Genomic DNA, 19,863 nt, shown 5'->3' with positions numbered 1-19,863 from the left:
TGTTCCTTCTGGTTCCAGAGCATTTTTGAGATAGACCATCAGATTTAAGCAAACCAAATAATGGGGATTGTTAATTCGGCTATGGTTATCAAATCGTATATTGTATCGTGTATCGACAACCTAATTTTTTGAATCGTGTATCGCGTATCGTACCGTAAGTTCTATTTTAAAAAAAAACTAATAAAATAATCAAAATTTTCTAAAAATTAATATAATCCCCAAGATTAATTAAAGAATTTTGTGATATTATTGATTTTAAATTATGGTATTATATAATTAAAATTAATTACAAAATCTCCACTTATATTATTATTATCATGTAAAATGAGCAATATATATTTCTCTTCACTTTTTTCATGCAAAATAGGTAAATTTGGATAGGTTTTAATGAATCGGGTTGGATGACCCGGTTTTGACCCGAATTTTTTTTTGGACCTTTGGCCCAAATTAATAAAGTCTTATCGATTTATATCGATATTTTTAAGGATACGAACAAATACGTATTGTATCGTAGGATATATATCAACGTATCGAATGGTTTAGGATACACTCTCTGATACGTATCGTTGGCGGCCTGTATCTAATCGTATTGTATGATACGTATCGGGTATTATAGGATACTAACAACCATGAATTCGACCTCCAATGCCAACCCTTGGATATCTTACTCCATGATCTAAGGGCAATAACTCACCCTACAACCTTACCGAGCTTGATTTTGATCAAATAATGCCCGGAGCAAATAAATTCATTGTAAACCTAAAATATGGCATATTGCCTATGGTCAGAGTTATAAGAAGATTACTCTGTATCTTTTAATCCAGTTATTATCTTGTTTAATTCAGCCAGTAATAAATGATTTCAATAATCTTTTTTTTTTACTATGAGAGATGATATAGGGGTTATGCGATTGCCGAGTCAGAGGATAGTAATTCTATTTTTGTTCTAATTTTATTCTTATTTAATAAAAATTTGAGACACAAATGCTCTCCTTTTGATGTCAAATAACAATTAACCCAATTGGTTGAATTACTTCGTCAATCTCATTGATTAATTATTTGGACAAAAATGTCTATATATATATATATACATATGAGAAGAGGAAAGAGAAGATGAAAATTTATTAATTAATTATTTGGACAACTTTTATATTTCCCCATAATTATCTTCTCTCTTCTTTATATATATATTGAGAAGAGGAAAGAGAAGATGAAAATTTATTAATTAATTATTTGGACAACTTTTATATTTCCCCGCAATTATCTTCTCTCTTCTTAAGAAATTTATGGGGAAGAGGAAAGAGAAGATGAAAATTTATTGGGGAGAGAAAAGAGAAGATTGAAGGACTTGTGCAGAGAGGGTGATGGAGATGAGTTACTTTTTTTTTGAAAAAAATAAAATAAAATGTGAAAATATATGTGGGAAATAGGTGACCTGCGGGTCGACTAGTAGCCATATGGGCAATTACGGGTCATGCATTTTCTTACCCATAAAAAAATTTACTTATGAACCTGTATCCGTTTTACCCATTACCTATAGTTACCTGGCTCACCCATTTGTCAGGTTTAATCTTGAGACTATAAATAGAGGTATTGTAAAAGATGATGTACACTCAACTTTAGAGTAGAAAAATATTGGTTCTATTTCCCCTCAATTATCTTCGCTCTTTTTTTAGTTTTTTTTATTTTTTATAATAAGTTATTAACACTAGTCTCTAACCATATCAACTTGTCAAGGGAAAAAGATTATCATCAAGTTTCAAGCTTTTGTCCCTAATCAAATTTGGAGTTGGAGTTTTCCATTTACCAAGTAAGTAAATTCAATTTTTCTTGTATCTCAATATGTTTTATAAATATGTCGGAATGTTTAATTATTTTTATAGTATAAAATATATGAAAGTGTTTTAATTTGGAACATTTTGGTTTCATTATAAACAAGACTTTATATAGTGATAGATTTATAATTTGATTAATAAAGAAAGACACATATATTTGTAAATATTTGCTTTTATGATTTAAGTTCTTAAATGATTAAATTCTATAACCGGAATAAATTGTATATTCATTATTGCTATTCTAAATTCTTATTTGTGATAATATTTTCATTTTATTAGAGATTGTCTAATTTATTAAATATTCTTTTATAGTTTTCGTCATGACAAATCTTACGAAACTTGAATTTGTGGCTCTTGATAATATGGGCAAGAATTATTTGTCATAGATTCTTGATGCTGAAATTCACTTAGATGCCGTGGGTCTTGGTGACACCATCAAAGAAGGAAATGGATCATCCAATCAAAATAAGGCCAAAGCCATGATTTTCCTTCAACACCATCTCCACGAAGGATTGAAAATTGAATACCTTACGATAAAAGATCCACTTACTTATTGGAAAAATTTAAAGAAAAGATATAATTACTAGAAAACTGTGATTCTTCCTAAAACCATGAAGCTCGCCCAATAGGTTTTGCTCCATTCCCTGAATGAATGTGACAATATATGATAATGATGGGCATGAGTGATGATTGTAATAATAACTCTTCTAATTATAACAGCCACTAGTAGTGGAATAATGATGAAAAGAAAAAGGAAAAGAGCAAAAGCGGCCAACATAAAAATTCAAAGAATATAGAAAATATGTGCTATCTATGTGGCATGAAAGGAAATTGGTCACGTACCTGTTGTATGCCTAAACATCTTGTTAAACTTTATCAAGCATCGTTGAAAGAAAAAGAGACAAATGTGAAAGGTAATTTTGCCTACCAAAATGAAAATAGAGCAAATTTTGCTTATCAAGATGATAACTTTGATGATGGACTTGTTGATATGACACATATGGATATTGCATATTTCTTCAAAAATCTTGAAGGGAGAATCAATCATTTAATAGGGGATGGAAATGTCCAAAATTATTTAAGTTATGTTTTTGCGAGTGTTTTGCTTTTAATATGTTTAAGTTGAGTGTTTTATTTTTAATTAGTGTTTTACCTTTAATACGTTTAAGTGTGATTTTCAATTTTAAGTAAATTACTTTGTTTTGTTGGCTTTGTAATATGTCTTAATATGTATTTTGTTTTTGAATAAAGAAAAATGGACATTCCCAAGTCTATGATTGGATCCAAGATTGATGATGAAGATCTTTGTCCGCAGACAATGCTACAACGCACACTATACTTAAAGAAAGAAAATATTTTTCTTCTTTGATAATGTGTGAAGCTAACATAAATGCGATATCTGGTAGTACAAGATTAATTGAAGGCTTTGGAATAGCTAATATATTATTGCTTGGAGGAACACAGTTTATTATAAAAGATCCATTATTTTCTTCCAAGTCTAAAAGAAACTTATTAAGTTTTAAAGATATTCGCTGTAATGGATATCATACTGAGAGAACCAATGAAGGAAATACTGAATATCTTTATATTACAAGAATAATTATAGGCAATAAATGTGTGTTGGAAAAATTACTTGCCTTTTCTTCCAGATTGTACTACACAAATATCAGTGTATTTGACACACATTTTATAGTAAACAAGAAGTTTACTGATCCTAATACTTGTATTAATTGGCATGATCAGTTAGGCCATCCTGGTTCAATAATGATGCAAAAGAATCATTGAGAATTTACATGGACATCGATTGAAAAATCAAAAGATTTTTCAATCTAATGAATTCTCTTATGCTGCTTATTCTTAAGGTAAATTAATTATTAGACCATCTCCAGCTAAAATTGGGATTGAATCACCTATATTTTTAGAATGAATTCAAGGTGATATATGTGGGCCTATTCATCTACCATGTGGACCATTTAGATATTTTATGGTTTTAGTAGATGCATCAACAAGATGGCCCTATGTGTGTTTATTATCTACTCGCAACCTGGCGTTTGCGAGATTACTCTCCCAAATAATTCGATTGTGAGCACAATTTCTAGATTATACAATTAAGACAATACATCTTGATAATGTTGGTGAATTTATGTCTTAGGCTTTTAACGATTATTGTATGTCAATCGGAATAACGGTTAAAAAACCTGTTGCCCATGTTCATACACAAAATAGTATAGCAGATATCATTTATTAAACGCCTTGAATTGATTGCTAGACCATTACTTATGAGAACAAAGCTCCTAAGTTCTGCTTGGGGACATACTATTTTATATGTAGCAGCACTTGTATGCATTAGGCCAACAAGTTATCACAAATTCTTCCCTTTACAATTGACTTTTGGTCAAGAGCCAAATATTTCCCATTTAAGAATATTTGAATGTGCTGTATATGTTTCAATTGCTCCACCACAACGCACTAAAATGGGTCCTTAAAGAAGATTGGGAATATATGTTGGATATGAATCTCCTTTTATAATTAAATATTTAGAACCATTAACAGGAGATTTTATTTACGGCACGATTTGCCAATTGTCATTTTGATGAAACAAAATTCCCAGCATTAGGGGGACCAAATAGGCAACTGGAAAAGGAAATTACCTGAAAAATATCATCATTATCTTATCTTGATCCTCATACTAAACAATGTGAACAAGAAGATCAAAAGATAATTCATTTGCAAAATGTAGCAAATCAGTTGTCAAACACATTTACTGATTCAAAAAGAGTGACTAAATCTCACATACCAACTGCAAATGCTCCAATTCGAATTGATGTCCTTGAAGGACAATTACATGTAGCAAATGAATCTAAGGCACGTTTAAAGCGTGGTAGACCAGTTGGTTCCAAAGATAAAAATCCTCGAAAGAAAAGAGTAGCAAATGACCAAGATGCTTACATCAAGGAGGCAAGTTCTCATGAAGAGAATAGAGACATAACTAATCACGAAACTCTAGAAGAAGTTCAGGTACCTGAAACTAGCAAGAATGAAGAGATCTCAATAAATTATGTCTCTACAAGAAAAATATGGCATTGAAAAGAAATAATTGTCGACAATATTTTTGCATACAATATAACGCTTGATATTGTAAATAATAATGATAATCTTGAACCTAAATTTGTTGAGGAATGTAGACAAAGTGAAGATTAGCCAAAATGGAAAGACGCAATCAAGGCAGAACTGAATTCGTTAGAAAAACGTGGAGTTTTTGGACCTGTAGTTTGAACACCTAAAGATGTAATGCTAGTAGGGTACAAATGGGTATTTGTGCGAAAACGACATGAGAAAAATACAGTCGTAGGATATCTTTTAATCCGGTCATTATCTTGTTTAATTCAGCCAGTAATAAAAGATTCCAGTAATCTTTTATTACTCAAGTAATATGAGAGGTGATATAGAGGTTATGCGATCACCGAGTCAGTGGGTAGTAATCCTATTTTTGTTCTAATTTTATTCTTATTTAATAAAATTTTTGGACACAAATGCCCTCCTTTGGATGTCAAATAACAATTAACCCAACTTGTTGAATGATTTCTTTAACCTCATTAATTAATTATTTGGACAAAAATGTATATATATATATAGATATCTATAATTAATATATATATATAATATATAATACATATTATACATACTACATTCCTCCTCCTGCTTACCGCCGTGGGCATTAACTAGACCTGTTCTCATGCTATCTATTGGTGCTCTCGCATAGGAAGTATTGCTGTGTTGATCCAGCACCTTGCTAAGCATCCATTTCAGTTCCATAACCATAGCCTTGTGTGTTCCAGCTGATCCAGTTATTAATAAGTTTCAAGCCCCTTTCGTCATAGGGCGATATCCACCAAGCTAGTAGTATACCTTTCATACCCAAAGTTATCCCTACTAGATGTGACAAATCAACCAGCGTCAAGGATGAACCCTAAACCCTAAACCCTAAAAAAGGCTTATGGAGACAAGAGCTAAATTGAAGGCACTTGGAATCGCTAATAAAGATTTATTCCCTCTCGCCGTGATCAATTACTTCTATTTAAGGATACGCCCTTCTTAGCAAGAACAAGCATTGTATATACATATATATATATATATATATATATATATTATATATATAATATATAATATAATATATTATATCAAAATATATATACACACACACACACACACTACAACCCACACACACATGTACATATGTATATATATATAAAACCTCTACATAGTCATAAAAAAATTATAGTCCCAATTTGGGACGGTTATAAATAATAATAAACTCCACATTGTAATAAGTTATAATTTTTTTAATTCCCGTCTTAAGGAAAGTTGCCTCTATATATATATAAGTTTAAGATGAAATAAAATATTTATCTAAAGTTGTTTGAGACAATGATTTATACTTTAGAGTTGCTACCATATTTTTTACCTTGCAAGTACATAATAACTCGCTAGCATGGACATTTTTTTGTTGAAACAAAAATATTTTTGTCTCCTCAATAAGCATGTTTAGAGTTTAATGGCATGAAACTTTTTGTATTTCTGTATTATCATCCTCAGGATTATTTCCTTTCTTTTCTTATCTAATTGCGGTAATGATATCTTCTTTGGTTAAAACATACACGATTTGTTGCTCATTTGGATGATTGAGGATAACATTAATATCTATTCGATTAGTGTTGTGAAATTATCGAATTTGATCACTCAATTCTACAATGACTCTTTTATTCTCCTCATCCACTTCTTTTGTAACTTACAATTCATCGACATTGGGGTCCTAATTTTGTAGTGCTTAAAACCATTAACAATTGTCTTTGATTTCACATCAATTAATCATGCATCAACTACATTTACAGTTCCATCAATGACACTTATCTTTACTGGTTCCAAGACACGATCTTCTTTCCGTTTCAAAAGTAGATAATTGAAGCACTGAATTGAAATCCTAATACTACTAAAATATGAATTGAAATCCTAATACTGTACTACTAAAACATGAATTATAAAATAAGAAATCAAAACAATAATTTTTGTAACTACACCTCTATTAAGTTATAACCTTCTCATAGTAATAAAATTAGTTAGTCCCACCATTATAACTATAAAGAGGTTTTACTATATATATATAGGTAGGGCTGGTTAACGAACCGAGCCGCTTGCGAGCTGGCTCGGCTCGGCTAGAGTCCGGCTCGTTAACGGCTCAATTCGTCTGATAACGAGCTAGCTCGACTCGACTCGTGAGACCAAACTAGCCGAGTTCGAGCCATACAAGGCTCGGCTCGTCTCGTCAGGCTCGCGAACCGCGCCTGGCTTGAAAAAGTGGGGTTTTTTTTGAGAATTTCTGAACTATTGGGATTTAATTGAAAATAATGCAAACAAGTTTTAAAAAATAACAAAATGGCCCCATTATTAAAATCCCCAAATCACGAAAAATCCATCACAATGGAACCCTGGCCGTAAAATTTGAATCAAACTCCTCCCAAAGTAACTATTTTCGGCCAGATCTTGCTCATCTTCGTCAGCTTCGCGGGATCTTCGTGGGATATTATTCATCGTCGTCGGGCCTTCGGCAGCCGTTGGATCTTCGTCATCGTCGTTGGATCTTCGTCTTCTTCGTACGAGCTTCATCGGATCTGAATGTTCTTCGTTGGATCTGAATCGTCTTCGTCAGATTTGAAGTTTCTTCATCAGTTTGTCATCATCTTCGTCGGACTTTAGTCTGTGAGTAGGGGGTTTCTTCGTCAGATCTTGTGCTTCCTTGTTTTGGGATTATTCTTGTACCAATGGAATGATAATATCTTTGGAATATTTGCATAGTTCAACTAACCTCCATTGATATTTTTGTGAAAGAGCCCCGTGTCATGTTCCTTTCTAAGCCATTAAGCACAATATTTTATCTGTTATATATTTTTCTATATTAATTGTTTTTGTTGGATTTTGAATCATTTTTAGTACCCTTTTGGAAGTCTTATGCAAAATTTGGAGATTTCCAATTCTTTTCTTCGAGATCAATCTTCGGTGTACAAATGTGCCTGAAATTTAGTTTGAAAAATTGAAGGAATGGGAACAGATTTTCACCTTCACACACTGTAGATGATAAGGCTTTTAGTACTTCGGTTTTCCAGTTTTGTCTTCTTATGCGTCTCTATAAGTGTGAAGATGATAAGGCTAATCTAATGGTTAGTATTGTTATTCCTAAAACTTATTGCCTTATTAAATTTATTTCTGCAGGTATCGGAAGCATCTGTTAGTAGAAATCGCAGTACTATTATTGTTCCTGCTGGTAAGGGTGTTAAAAAAAATATAAAAACTGAACCGAATCGCTAATCAAACCGAAAAACCGATTAACCAAAAAAAACGATTCGATTACGGTTCGAAAAATTTAAAAAACTAAATTTTCGGTTCGGTGACCAGTTTGGAAGAAATTAGAAACGGTTAACCGAAAACCGATTTTCTAAACCGGTTTTTCAAATATATATATATTAAATAAATAAATAATAACCTAAACTAAAATAAATCTCTAATTCACTCAATCTAAAATCCCAATCCAAATTTTTTTTTCTTAGTTCCCAATGTATTGTCTATATTTACAATTAAATTTAGGACAAAATTAAAAAAGAAGTTTTATAAAAAAAAAAAAGAAAAAACCGGTTAACCATTTTTTTTTTTAAAGAGTTAATCGGTTAACTGAAAAATCGATTTTCCCTAAAATCAATTCGGTTTTGGTTCGAAAATTTTTTTGAACCTAAAATCCAGTTTGGTTTAGAAAAACGATTAACGGCTTGTGAACACCCTATTTGCTGGAAGTTCTCGGGACGAAGGGTGGACAACATTCAGAAACATTCTGGCAGAAATTAATGAAGCATCGCGGCTTTTCATATTGCCCAATCAGGCGTACTTGCATAGCATGAATAAACCCCTTTTCTGTTTTTACACATACAATTGTTGCATTTATCAGATGTCTTACTTATCCCTTTTTTGGTTCTATTGTATGTGTGTGTGAAAATAGCATAGTTCTGAACCATTAGAGAGTCTTGTTGGGCTTTCAGATGATGTTGGGGCTGGCTTCATTTCTGGCCATAGTAGCCAACCTGCCTCTGCTTCTGAACTGAATGTTGACAGGTCAGTTGACTTGCCGGCACAAGATGAAATAGGTAACATGGGGGTTTCAAAAGTAATAAGAGTCGATCAGAAGAGATTCTTCTTTGATTTAGGGAGCAACAACAGGGGTCACTTCCTGAGGATATCTGAGGTGAAAAACGGAGGATATTTATGTTTATTTATCTAAATTGGCGAGTTAAAATAAACTGTTAATGTTGTTTGCAAATATTAATCAAATTTATTTGAATTGGACTGGGGTCAAACTTGCTCTGTCTAGCATATCAATGAAAAGTTAAATTATGATTTTTCAATTTTAAGCCCTTCTGAATTCGCCTGCCATATTTAAATATTTTAAACTAATTTTCTCATTTTCAATATTGAACATGATTCAGCTTCAAAATTATTTGGAGATGGCTGCTGCCCAGATAAAGTTAAATTATGTTTGCATTTATTTGAATTTCAGACAGTCGACTGTTGTCCAGCGAATTTTGGTAAAAAAATTGAAAAAAAAAAAAACAGAGTTATTTGGAGTTCGAGCCGGCTCGAAATATGTCAAATCCATTATCGAGTCGAGCAGAGCAGAGTCACATAATTTCAGGCTCGGCTCATTTATTATTCCTCTCCCACGAGCCAAGCTCGTTAAGCCGAAAACTCGGCTTGATAACGCCCCTATATATAGGAGAATACTATTTGGATTAGTTTACTCGGATAAAAAACTTTTTGGAAAGGTAAATTTACAAATTTACCCTTCAATAAAATAAATTTATCTTTTGCTCTTAAACCCTGCTTTTTGGAGGGAAAATAATTCCCTCCATTGACATTATAGAAGGATGAGAGAGAAGCAATGTTATTTCAGTATTTCTTAGAATGAAAACTCTTGGAAATCCAATCGTCTTAAGAATAAATATTTATTATTGTTATTGAGTTTCCATAAAACAATGTAGTTTTATAAGAGGAATGTTGTTATCAAAAGACATCATTTCTTGTCGTTTTATCAAAGTATATAAATAGTAATTGCATTCAATTTTACTCAATCTAATAAATCATTTTAGAGGTATTTATAGAAACCACCTCTGCCCCTCTTCTCATTCTTTCATCGAAACTCTGATGTTACAAAGTGTTTCAATTCAAGATAAATATTTATTTTTTGATAAGAATTGTGTTTTACTTTAGAAAAATTATTATCGTTAATAATCTTAAAATATAATATTATGATTTTGTCGTTAATAGTCTTAAAAAAATGCGAACCCTAATCTCATATTAAAATACTATGTAAGCCATATAATGCTATACTATATTACTATTAATGCAAGTAAGACGATTTTTTTTTTTTAAATGACATATAGATATTCTATTTAAAAAATTTTGTGATTCACAAAATCATAGACAAAAAAAAAAAAAAAAAAAAAAAAAATAATAATAATAATAAACATGTTATTTTAATATATATATACGCACACATTTATCTTTACATGTTGTATTTCACATGTTAGAATTGAGTATACTTATATGTTGCATATTCTTTGTGATTTTGTATATAGTGTATCATATATATATATATATAAGTAAAACCTCTCTATAGTGATACTCTATATAGGAATAAACTCTACATAGTCATAAAAAATTCAATTCCCAATTTGAGATAGTTGTAAATAAGAATAAACTCTACATTGTAATAAATTATAATTTTTCTAATTCTCGTCTTAAGAAAAATTGCCTCCACATAGTAATAAGTATCTGTATATTGGAAAAAAATATATGCGATGTTACATTAAGGTTTAAGATGAAATAAAATATTTATCTAAAGTTGTTTGAGATAATGATTTATGCTTTAGAGTTGTTACTACATCTTTTAACTTGCGGGTAGATTACTCGCTAGCATGAATATCTTTTTGTTGAAGCCATATATTTCTACTTTCTCAAGTATGTTTAGAGCTTTTTGGCACAAACTTTTTGTATTTCCGTACTATCATCCTCATAATTATTTCTTTTATCTTCTTGTCTAATTGTAATAATGATTTCTTTTTTAGTTAAAGCATACATGATGTATTGCTCATTTGGATGATTGAGAAAGACATTAATATCCATTCGATTAATGTAATGAAGTTGTCGAATTTGATCACTAAATTCTACAATAACTCTTTGATTCTCTTTATCCACTTCTTTTGTAACTTGCAATTCATCAACATTAGGGATCTTAATTTGGTAATAATTAAAATATTTGGCAATAGTATGTGGCTTCACATCAATTTGCTGCATAATTTGTAATGATTAAAATAATTGACAATAATATGTGGCTTCACATCAATTTGCTGCATAATTTTGTAATGATTAAAACAATTAACAATAGTTTGTGGCTTCACATCAATTTGACTAAGCAACAATTGCATTTACAATTCCATCAAAGACACTTATCTTTGCTGATTTCAAGACACAATCTTCTATTCGTTTCAAAAATAGGCAATTGAAGCGCTGAATTGAAATCTTAATAGTATTAAAACATCAATTAAAATCCTAATACTGTACTATTAAAACATGAATTATAAAGAAATTTTTGTTATCACACCTCTATTAAGTTATAACCTCCTTATAGTAATAAAATTAATTAATTCCACCATTATAACTATAGAGAGATTTTCCTACACTATATATAAAATCAAATAGTAAGTCAATATATATGTGTGTGTGTGTGTGTGTGTGTGTGTGTGAAATACAACATGTAAAGATATATACAATACATTGTATATATGGTATGTATATGTATAGTACACTATATATATGACCTATTATAACATATATAGTAAGTCACGTACTGTTAAAAAAAATTTATGTACATTGAATTTCAAAGTCAAATTTTCATAGGGTTTTAAAATTTAAATACATAGATTATGTAACATCTTTCAAATAATTTTTTTGAATTTAAGATTGTTTAATAAGTTACATACAGTAGAAGAGATAATTTGAGGATCTAATATGCATATGTATATGATATTTTCTTTTCTTACTAGTTACTACTTACTATATATTAACCAATTAATGGGTAGGAGTATTACATTTAAAGTTTTAAAAAGTGAAAATATTATTTATAAATCTAGATGTAATGTCCCAATTTATTCTAATTTTCTAACCTTTTACTTTGCCCACTCATTTTCTATTTTTTTTTTTTTTAAATTATATATTTCTTCATCAATTATTAGTCTTCATAATTGGCATCCATGTATTCAAAGAATAAATAAATCAATTATTAAAACCTTTTAATAAGAAAAGTATAATAAAATATAAGAGGATCTTATATTACAAGCTTGGTACAATTGAGGGAGATAAGAAAAATAAAATCATAAGATAGCCTCATACATTATACACATTTGTTCTTATAGTACGTTAGAAGAGATTCGAATAAGATAATTTTATAAGCTTGAGGGCTATTTGAAATGACGTTGTTGATTTAATATTTCATGAAAAAAAAAAGCCACCACTAATAAGTTCTTAACTAGATAACAAAAAGAATCACCATGAGAAATTAAAATAATAAAAAAAAAAATTTGTAAATAAGAAATTGAAAATAATCAATTAAAGGAATGGAAATTCATAGATAGATTATTTCTCTAATATGCTCTGAAGATGCTGATGACGTAAAGGTGAAGAGCTCAAAAAAAGAGAACGACAAATATATTTCTTTTAATTAGGATAAAGGGTAGTTACTGAAATATTAAATTATTAACAAGGATAGTCTTGAAAAATTAAAATATTAACAAAATCGCTTATTTTATTAAAGCCGATGGATTTGGCAAAATCTCACCTACTAGGAGGGATTCTAAAACCCTATAAATTGAAGGATTCTAGAGGGTGGTGGATTTTCCAAAATCTATGGATTTCAACTTTTTATTTTTTTATTTTAAACCAAATGAATTATTTTACCAAATTCATGGGTTTAACGAAATCATTCATTTAGAATCCCTCAATTCAAACGAGACCTTAATTCTTGGGAGGACTCACTTGTCCACAGTTCTACTTTTTTTTTTTTTTTTTAAACCAAACGAAGTATTTTACCAAATCTATGGGTTTAACGAAATTATTCATTTAGAATCCCTCAATCCAAACGAGACCTTAATTCTTGGTAGGACTCACTTGTCCACGCTTCTAGTCGTTAAGCTGAATACTTTTTTACCCCTAATCTATCGCAAAAAGATAGTTCCCCCCTTCGTTTTGGAAACACCCAATGTTACTCCTATTTTTCTAATTCAAGCATTAAAACTTAATCGTGAATGGGTAATGTTGTCAATTAATACTGTTATATTAGGTTTTCTATCTCTATGATGTTATAATTGACAAAATTGCCCTTTCATGGTTAAGTTTTAACTTTTAACCCTTATATATAAAAATGGGGTAATATGGGTATTTCCTAAGGGGGTGGGTGGGGAAGGATGTTTCACGATAGATAGGGGGTCAAAATGTATTTGGACATGACTTGCTCTTCAATTTATTCAGGAATTACTATCATTAAAACATTTTGACTTTGTTATTCAGAATAGGTGAAGTGAAACAATTTTCAAACAAAAAAGGTTATAATTTCCAACTCCGACCAATTAATTTTCACGGGGTGTTTGATTTAGGGAATGTTGGTTACTGGGAATGTTATATTAACGGAAAGTTAGGGGCCCGTTTGTTTTATTATTTTTGCCATATCCTATTCCTATCCTACTCAAAATACATATTTGTTTCCGTATTATGAAAATCCAATAATATTTTATTAAGCTATTTTAAACCCCTAGGTTTGTTAATTTAACTAAATACCCCCAACAAAAAAAAGTTTATAAATTGACAAAAAAAACCCCCACCTACCCACATTTGCTAGATTCCGACCACCACCGTCGAAAGGTAGTTAGAATCTAGTGTAATGGCACACTACCAGCTGGATCTTGCTGGTAATGCGTCGATCTAACATTTTTCGGCCAGATCCACCGGAAAATGCCAGATCTATGGCCAAAGATTTGGCCGTTGATGGCCAAATTTTTTGCCAAATCTGGTCGTCAACGAAGGGTCGTCGTTGACGACCATATCTAGCTGTTAATGGCCAGATCTGACCTTTTCCGACTAAATTTATGGTGGATCTAGTCAGAAAAAGCTAGGTCGGTGCACTACCGATCAAATCCAGTCAGTATTACGCCAAATTCCGATCACCTTCTGATGGTGGTGACCGAAATTTGGCAAAAGTGGGTGGGTGAGGGTGTTTTTATCAATTTATAAACTTTTTATTATAGGAGATGTTTAGCTAAATTAACAAACCTATGGAGTTTTTTGTTAATTTTCAAATCTTACCTCGTAATAACAACCCAACTCAACTTTTTCAAAAACCCTACTCAAAATAATAAAACAAGCACAACCTAGATTACTTTGAAGATTACCGAGAATCTTTATGGAAATGTGTTTGGTTAGTTACAATAAATTGGTCAATATGTGATTTAAATTACTAAATTGCCGTTATTTTTAAATATTAATATAATATTTTTTTATTATTAATTTTTGAATAGTTTTTTTTAACCCCCAACATTTCAGATTTAGCTAAAACACTCCAATTTATATAAAACTTTAATTTGTAATAAAATCACCCCCACCCACCCCAAGCCACTGTCGACCGCCAGCCACCACCGCCAACTGCCGCTTGAAGTTGTCAGAAGTCACAAAAAATCACTAGGAGTAGTCGGGAGTTGTTGATATGGCCGTTTTCGGCTATATTGATGGTGGAAAATGGTCAAATGGCTCTAGATCTTAACCTCAGTAATCCAACTTTACTCCTAACCAAATGCACCCTCAAGGTTTATTGCAGTTTGTTACGACCGAATTATAATAACATTTACAAATTTGATTCATGGCGAGATTGGAATAAAATAAACCATTAATTAATCACTTCTGGTTGTTAGCTTTTCATAATACGTGATGTTATTTGGCAATACATAATTAGGACTGTAAATGAGCCGAGCCGGCTCGGCTCGACTCGATTAGAGCTTGTTTGGAGCTCGACTCGAACTCAATTTATTAACCGAGTCAGGTTCGAACATAGTGAAGCTCGGCTCGTGGGCTCGCGAGCCTGGTTCGACTCGCGTATACACTATGCACTTACGCAGGGTGCTTTTGTGATTTTTTAAACTATAAGGTATTAAACTGATATTTTCCAGTGAAAAACCTTTAAAAAAATGACAGTAACGAATACACCAAGTTAATTTCAGTTGCCCACTCTCACTGTATCCACAATTCCGCATACTCTCTTCTCTCTTTTTAATGCTTTCATTCACTTCTCTTTTATCTCAACTCAACCATGTCTTCTTCTTCATCTTCTTCTTCTCTTCTTCATTTTACTTCTCTCTTCTTCTTCTTTTTCACTTTCAGCTAATGTTGATAATGGTCACACCCTCAAAGGTTGTTACATCGTTGGCTCAATCTGTTTATGAGTTTTATATATAAATACATGTGAGAAGTTAATGCAGAGAAAGAACAAATTATACCTTTTGAATCTGCTCGGTGGTAATGTTTGTGGGTGGAAAAGAAGGCATGACAAGAATCATCTGCGGTGGCTGCTGCATCTTATAACAGAAACCCTAACCCTAATCAAACAAAAACTTCCACAAATCAATAAACCCTAGAAACAAATAATTAATTAAAGAGACAGAGAAAAAAAAAGAAAAGAAAAAAAAAAAGATAGCTTGAGAGAGAAATACCTGTGTCGGAGTGTGAGTAGGTGAAAAAGAAAAAAGATAATTAATTAACGAGCTCGCGAGCCTTAATGAGCTCGAGCTCGATATCGGGCTCTCCAGCTCGAGTTCGAGTCTCAATTATGAGGCTTGCCAGGCTCGAGCTCGACACTATAATAAATGAGCCGAGCTCGATAAGCCAAAAGCTCGGCTCGTTTATAGTCCTAACATAATATCAATCTTCACGTGATTGGAGTCAATAGTTTTTTTTTTTTTTTTTTTTAAATTAATTTGCTGGGTTAAAATAAAAGAAATAATTAAATGGACGAGAACCATATAACACATCCTCAACGGTCATGGCTGACGAATACATTCATAATCTCTTACGTATAATAAAGGATCAACCAGACAGCGGCCGTCGAATTTTTTTCTTTTGACTTGAATAATCCATGACAAAGTTAAGTACGTGATACGTCACTGCTCGCGACTTCACAGGATCTAACTTCATTTAAAATCTCCTATATAATAAACCCCCGCGCAGATGGCTCACTCTCCACATAGAACCATTTCAGTATCAAATTAGCTCTAAAAACCCAAAAGGTTCCGAACACACCAGAGACTTAACCAAAATGGCTACCACGTAAGAATTTCTTATTCCTCAACTTCATTTTTACGTCTTTGTTTCTCTTCAATCTCGCAATTATGATCGCTACTATGATGAAATTATGATCTTCTTTTCTTATTGGTAGTGTGCAAGAAAATCTTCCTCCAGTTCTGGATTCTAAGGCCGAGCAGCCACCTCTCTTTGATGGAACTATCAGGTTTCACATTTTTTTATTTTTGAGTTTCTTTTTGTGCCATTCGGGGTTCAATTTTTTATTTTATTTTTTAACTTGATTTACATGTGTTGTCTTTTATTTGTTAAGGCTGTATACTTGTTACACGTGTCCATCTGCCCAACGAGTGTGGATCACCAGAAACTATAAGGTTATTTAATCATTTTTGACTTTTTAATGATCTCTTTGTCTTATTTTTCATGTCTAGAATTAATTGTTGATTTTATTAATTTTCTCTCACTGATTTCTTTGGAATCTGTTGGGCGGCAGGGATTACAAGACAAGATTAAGTTAGTTCCATTAAACCTTCAAGACAGGCCTGCTTGGTATGCAGAGAAAGTTTACCGTGTTAACAAGGTGATTTGTTTATGAAAACATTTTTGTCTTTTATTGTGGATTTGATAGATTTCTATTATTATCTAATTTCTCGTGTATTTAGATAAATGTTGCTGATAAGTAGTACGGAGTCTCCAAGATTCAACAGACATGATTCATGAATATGTTCTGTTCATTTGTTTTTGAAGGAAATTATACTTGGGATGTTTGATAGTTTTCACACGTGCATAACAACGATTGTGAAGCATAAAATATGGGATAAATAGAATTTTAAATCATTTCAAGAAATGAGCAAGCTTGTACTAGTATCCTCCCGCTTGTTGGGAATATAACATCAAATTCTTTTTTGTTGGTATGAGGCTTGGTCATGATAGTGATGAACTCAATACTACAAAAGGTATCTTTATGTAGGAATGAAATTGTTAGCTTTAGTAAAGTTGATGAATCGGTTTAAGTCCATGACTGATATAGTTTGTTTATATGGAATTGATTGGCATGAGTTATGATTTGGAGTTTGTTAGTAAGAATAATTTTCCAAGAAGTTCTCATGACAAAAATGGGAGGGTTTTGAACAATAGTTGGAAGTTTAGAGTTTCTGAGTGAGCAAAGTGGTTAAAAAAGAGAAGGGTAATTTGTGTTTGTGTATGGCTGTATTTCAAATGTTTATAATCTGTGTGAAGAAATCCCTGAATCAGATGCGATGACAAGGTCCAATACTTAAAGAGGAGGCAGAATCTTATTGCTATGCTTTGATTTACATAGTCATGAAAAATGGTCTCTTTGTATTGAGTTGGAATTTCTTGGTTACAAGGAAAAAAAAAATTAGTTAAATTATAGGTGGTATGTTTTAGTCTTTATGCTAGACTGAGGTAATTGTTAGGACTATTGAAGTATTTACCGTTTAAACTTTAAAGTTCTTATTTATAGGTTCCAGCACTGGAGCACAACGGCAAAATCATTGGAGAGAGTATTGACTTGATTAAATATGTTGACAGCAACTTTGAAGGACCTTCTCTTTTCCCTGATGTAAGTTGTGCATCCTTTTTTAAAATATTTTTATAAGATGTGCATATTTCATTGCTGCTCTTAATAGAAACTTTAGTATCTCTTAACTTCAGCTGAAGTAATGTTATGAGAATATTGTAGGATCCTGAAAAAAAGAAGTTTGGTGAAGAATTGTTATCCTACACTGATACATTCAACAGGGATGTGTATACTTCATTCAAAGGAGACCCTGTAAAACAAGCTGGTATGTTTTGAAATATGTTGTATTTCCATGGTTAGGGGTTTTTGTATATAAACTGAACTAAAAAATTTAGAAACTTGGAACAGGTGCCGCTTTCGATTACTTGGAAAATGCTCTTAAGAAATTTGATGATGGCCCATTCTTCCTTGGTCAGTTTAGTTTGGTATGTTAACTTCTCAATTAAGTTAGCTTGAGTAGGCATAGAAGTTGTTTTTGAAATGTTCTTATTATAATTATATGATTCGAGTATCATTCTGTTTTACAAATGGATTATGTGATCGTCAGGCGGACATAGCCTATATTCCGTTTGTGAAAGGTTCCAGATCTTCTATCAGAAGTATCAAAGTATGACATTACAGAGGGTAGGCCAAAACTAGCATCATGGATCGAGGTATGTTGGAAAGCCTTTACGTTCTTTCCCAATTGTGCAGGAAGAGATTACTTTAAGATAGTTATAATCATTTATTAAAAAAAAAATATCCTTAGCAGGAGCTGAACAAGATTGATGCCTTCAAGCAGACAAAAACAGATCCAAAGAGCTGTGGTGGAATTTACAAGAAGCACTCAGGTACTATCCTTAGACCAGCCACGCCTAACCTTTATAATCTGATTTTGTTAGATTGAAAGCTAAGTTTCTCTCCTTGCAGGCCCAACAGTAATTTGCCACCAGTTGACTATGCTAAATAAGTTGGTGTGTTATGAGTGTCTTATAATAAAAGCTATTATGCCATATGTATCTGTATACTATAGATAATGTGCGAATGTCAGTGATGTGTGAATTTGAATTGTTTTCTTCAGTTTGTATGTTGTGCTATATAAATAAAATTGAACTCTCTTATTGTGTTCATCTTTTATATTATGTTCCTTCTGTCCAGAGCATTTTTGGATAGACCATCAGATTTAAGCAAACCAAATAATGGGGATTGTTAATTGGCTATGGTTATCAAATCGTATATTGTATCGTGTATCGATAACCAATTTTTTGAATTGTGTCGCGTATCGTATCGTAAGTTCTTTTTTAAAAAAACTAATAAAATAATCAAATTTTTTTAAAAATTAATATAATCCCCAGATTAATTAAAGAATTTGTGTAGTATATTGATTTTAAATTACAGTATTACATAATAAAAAATCACAAATTCTAAGATCAATGTCAATATCTATATCTCTACTGTTTATTATTATCATGTAAAATGGGCAATACATATTCTTCTTCACTTTCTTATGCAAAATAGGTAATTGGACAGGTTTTAGTGAATCGGGTTGGGTGACTCAGTTTCGACCCGAATTTTTTTGGACCTTTGGCCCAAATTAATAAAGTCGTATCGATTTATATCGATATTTTTAAAGATACGAACAAATACGTATCGTATCGTAGGATACATATTAACGTATCGAATGGTTTAGGATACACTCTCTGATACCTATCGTTGGCGACCTGTATTGAATCATATTATGATAGTATCGGATATCGTAAGATACTAGCAACCATAAATTCGACCTCCAATGCCAGCTTGGATATCTTACTCCATGATCTAAGGGCAATAACTCACCCCGCAACCTTACCGAGCTTGATTTTGATCAATAATGCCGAAGCAATAAAATTCTTGTAAACCTAAAATATGGCATATTGCCTATGGTTAGAGTTATAAGAAGATTACTTTGGTAATCTATCTTTTAATCTGGTTCAATTAATCTTTATTACTTAGATAATATGAGAGGTGATATAAGGAGTTATGTGATTATTTCAAGATTATAGTACATCATCCTCATGATTATTCATTC

At 31.7% G+C, this 19,863-nt stretch overlaps 1 pseudogene; it reads left to right on the top strand.

The window, feature by feature from the left end:
• Positions 1-16,218: 16,218 nt before the first annotated feature.
• LOC116127700 lies at positions 16,219-18,982 on the top strand (annotated as a pseudogene).
• The last annotated feature ends 881 nt before the right edge of the window (positions 18,983-19,863 follow it).

Source organism: Pistacia vera, unplaced genomic scaffold, assembly GCF_008641045.1.
Source record: "Pistacia vera cultivar Batoury unplaced genomic scaffold, PisVer_v2 Contig194, whole genome shotgun sequence".
Taxonomy (NCBI): Eukaryota; Viridiplantae; Streptophyta; class Magnoliopsida; order Sapindales; family Anacardiaceae; genus Pistacia; species Pistacia vera.
This window is presented reverse-complemented; position numbering and strand designations above follow the sequence as displayed.